Raw genomic sequence first — 4751 nt, 5'->3', positions numbered from 1 at the left:
GAGCGGGGCCGGCAGGGGAGCGGGGCCGGGCAGGGGAGCGGGGGAGCCGCGAGTTCCGCCCGCAGCGCCGGGACAGAGCAGAGAAACTCCGAGCAGCCGGAGGGGTCGGGGGGTGATGGGGAAGGGACCGAGAGCCTTCTCCGAGCGCGGGGAGAGGAGAGTTCCCCACAGCATCGGAAAGAGCCCTTTGCCTGTCCTCAACCTGTACTTGCCCAGGTGTCAGCGAAGGGGGACCGCGATCTCATCGCAGGTTTGTTAGAGAGCAGGATGTCACTTCGTGTCGTTTTACATACACTGAGAATGCGCTCAAATCTGGCTGTCAGAACCTGTTTTTACCAAAACATTATTRTGCCGTTTATTTTTTGTTCAGAGATTTTATGTAATGAAACCAAAAGCACAGAAACCTGACATCTCTAGTTTGGATCTGCTGCATTTTGGCAGAAAGTTGTTCATTGCACCCAAACCCTGCCTCTTTATTTTTCAGCCAAAGGTGAAATCTTCTGATGTATTTCAACAGCCCTGCATTTGCTATTATAAAATGCACATTGTCAAATAAATCTATGTATTTACAGTATATATTTACAGCCTACATTCAATAAAGTACCCTAATGCAAATAGGGTATAATCCTTCATTTTCGAAGAACTTATACAGTAATCCTGTCATGAGAAAAAAGAGATTGGGATGTGAAGAGAAAATGTCAATTAATGTAATTAGTTAACATGGGAAACATGCATTTATTTTTACATTASGTATTTTTTTATTATTACTTTGCCTCTTAATTAGAATTACTCCAGACACACTACATTACTCCAATGTAATTAATTTTCAAGGCAATAAGTATCTGATTTCCATTGTACTATTATGATATTTCTGGTAATTAGTAGAGAGAGTGGAAAATTTTAAAATAAATTTTGAACAGCATAGCTGGCAGCTTACCCTGTAAAAAAAAAATCAGGATATTTATGCGAAACTAGCTGGATTGTACCATTTCATAACAGATTGTTAACATTTGGTCCTGTTTTTTAAGATCCTATTTTCTTCATGCTTTGGACACCACAGTCTTCATAATGCAGCCCACTGTGTTATTCCTGCTGTGACACTGAAAATTGGAATACATTTCTTGTTAATATGTTTATCTGTAAGACTAACTCATRATTCAAACAATTGCTCTAGAATCTTCTTTAATTAAATATATACTTTGTTAAAACAGTAGGAGCTGTAAAAATAACATAGCCTGTGAGATAAGAACCAACTCCACTCTCGTCTTATTTGGAACCATCTGCAGCTCCACATACATGGATTTTGCCAACATCTGTAAATCACAGTAGGTCTTTGATGTTCATTCCAATAATGAGGACTAAACCTTAGTTTGTAAAAGTGATCTACACACTTGATAATTTGACTTGATACATTTACTTTTACTTAGCAATCAACAGAATGACCCCAAAGGACAGAATATATTTGTGAAAGATTGTAAGTGGGACAGTAGATGGACCTAAGGCAATACAGTGCTGAAAAGAGCAATGCTTTTGCATATTCAGCAGACAGTAGTGCTGCAGGGCTCTGTAGCACAAGGTAGCCAGCATTCTCCATGTTAAAACAACTCTGTCTATCTCCTGTTCCCAGAATCTCATTATGCTCTATGAATATCTCTAGCTCCTTGTTAGCATGCATTATAAAGGAAAGGATATGTGATGACGCTATTTTGTATGCGTATCTGTGAGTGCCCTACCTCAAAATTTTGTGGTTTTTGGCTGAATAAAATCTGACTGACTAATCTCAAAAAGCAAATTTCCTATTGTTGTAATTAAAGTAGGCATTTAGACTGAAGTCAGAACCCCTACTARTATCCTCATTAATAGGGAGGTTGCTGTGTGGCCTCAATCCTTCATAAATACAATAGAAATTGCACAGAGAGAGACATTGTGAGTGCTCTTACCATAAAGAAAACATCAACAGACACATTCTTCTTCTTAGATTTCAGAGGATCCAAGTGGAAGATGTAAATGCTTAAGAAACTATACAGTGAGTCAGTGGCAAAGACAGAAATAGAAACATTGCCCTGCTTTTATTCCTATATTGGGCAGGAAGGAGTGAAGTGTAAGCGTATGGGAGAAGGAGGAAAGAAAAACACAGGGGAAAACACAACACTGTGTGAAAATCAGTGTGTGAAGTSAGTTGCAAATGCTGTAAATTTCAGTTTTAACTATTTCTTAAATTTATSTTACTTGGGTGAGAATGGGAAAGTTCTGGGCAAAATAATGGGAAAAGTAAGTGAACATCTTGGTTTTTCCCTTCTGGTGTTCTGGGGGCCTTCTCTTCAAGGCAAAGCAGCTCACTTCTGGCTGCAGGAGTGCTGGGGTGGAGTTGGCTCCTGACACAGCCCAGTAATTTAGGAGGCAGAAAGAGTTTTGTCAGAGAAGCAGAAAGGCAGAAAGCAGTCCTTGCTTTCTTGTACATGGGCTGTATTTTTGAGTTACAATTTATTTAACAATGCAATGCATTCAGCTGCTGGGGTATTTTATGACAGGGGCTGCCATTTTCCAGATAGGCACATCACAGAAAAAAGCTTTTTGATCTTGTGTGAAGTGCAAAATACATGACATTGTTATAGTAATTTGTACCTATATTATTTTAACTAGTGTTTAATCTAGGTTAAAGTAATCAAGTTAGTTTCCTATAATAAAGTGTTGATCATTTAAAAATGCTATCTCTGTATAATTTAAGATACAAATACCTCATTGACTGCTACTGCATTTATAAAACTAGCTTTAAAATTAAGATTAAAAGATGCAATCCACCCCATGTTTCCAATAGAGGGCACACAAAGATYTTAAAGAATGAATGATTTTTGAAATTCACTCTTACCAACAGATGTAGCAGAACTATTTCCAAATCATACTCAGATTCCTGTAGGAATTAATAATTTGTCTCYACTTATGACAATACTTCTCGAGCATAGCAGATAAATAATGTCTTTGGTCTGCTTCAGAATATGTGAATTTTAATTAATTAGAAAATCAGTGTGCATTTTCCCTACTTTTTTTGCCCGTGTCCCCACAATGTGTAAATAGTTTTCTGGGAGACGATGTGCATTATTTTCRAAGGACAGACTGCAAGTGGATTTCCTGCCTACATGGGGCAGTGCTCAGCACTTGGAATTAAGAAGTCAAATTTAATCAGCTAATTAATCTGTGTTCTCCCAGACCAGTAAAGGCCACAGAAAATGCTCACAGTAAAGATCACARTAGTCATAACTACGTGGAAATTATCCTTGGTCAGAAACAAATCCATCCTGCAGGAGTCCCTTGTTTACAGTCTTTGCCCCAGGAGTTCCAACAGCTCACACACCTTTCCACCTAATGCTCCGCGTTCCTTCTCTAGCAAAAGCTGAGCAAATTTGTGTTTGAATGAAAACCAAATAAACCAAATAAACCAAATAAACCAAATAAACCAAATAAACCAAAGAAACCAAAAGCCCTTGTCTGTAGTATGTGCTTCTTTCCCCGTGGTGGAACATGACAAATATCAGTTGCACTGGCTATAGCTCCGTTGTATGATAGGTACTTTCCATGAGATGCTCCTGTTTAGACTCGGGACAGGTTTCTTCCAGTTCTTCCTTGTGGTCCATCTGTGGAAACAATTACACAGAGAAGTGGAGCCATGATGTATGATTGGTTCTTAAGACTGAGTCAGGATAAAGTAAGTTATACCCCTGGAACTGAAAAATGAGAAGTGTTCCACTGTCCCACAATTCAGGCRTAGCCATCATCTAATAGCTGCATTTACAGCCATCATGTGATACAGTGTTGGATGGGGACACTGCAGTGATGGGGATAACATAAAAGATTTTATAGAATAATTCAACAACACAGGCTTTCAGCACTGTCTGGAAAATAGCTCAGGATATGTGTAGGATGCAATGCTGCATAATTAGAAGGTGATATTTCTGCATAGTAAATATATGCCTTTTTTTTTCCCCCTCATTTCGTTCATTCCTGTCTATCCATGGTGCCACAKGTTGCATGTTGGTTTGTAYAAATAGACAAACATTTCTTAGCAAATATACTTAACAAATGTGCTTAATAAATTATACACTTTAAAAGTTTCTTCCCTTTTGCACTGCCTGTGATTAGTCCCACTCCTGCTGGCTGTGCCTGGCTGCAGCATTTCTCAAGGGACTGTCTGCCAGTTCAGCGCAGCTTAAACACACAGCAGTAAATTGAACCTTACCCTTTCCAACCACTCCCTCTTATTCTGTTTGCTCAAGATAAGGGAGGCTTGTTTTTCTATGGATAAACTCTTTTTTACTATTATTTAGGACCTGGTTCAACAATTACAAGCAGTGCTTTGTAAAACTGAGGTAGGCAGCTCTTGCTTCCAGCTATTTATTTCTGTATGTGTGTCTCCCAGCTTCATGTGCTGTGAAACCAACAGAACTGCTAGGACATAAATGTAACATGGCCAAAAAAAATATTTTTGATCCATTCACACCAGCATTGTCACTGAAAACTGTTCAGTCACTTGCTCTTGTACATTCTGTGACAATTTCTTCAACTTTCTGTGAAAGATTTGAAAGCTTCTATGTTGGTCACATCTCAAGAAAATAATTTAYAATAAAATACAGCTAAAAGTTTTTGTCTGAAAATAGTCCTAAGCCCCACTCAGTTCTCACTGAATTCTGGAGGAAAGACTCTTTCAAGTTTCATTTTAGTGGACTTTTATGTGAGTGAACTGCCACTAAATTTGA

Source organism: Malurus melanocephalus, unplaced genomic scaffold, assembly GCF_030028575.1.
Source record: "Malurus melanocephalus ecotype Western Australia unplaced genomic scaffold, MMel_1.1 scaffold_12, whole genome shotgun sequence".
Lineage (NCBI taxonomy): Eukaryota > Metazoa > Chordata > Aves > Passeriformes > Maluridae > Malurus > Malurus melanocephalus.
Note: the sequence above shows the minus strand (reverse complement) of the source record.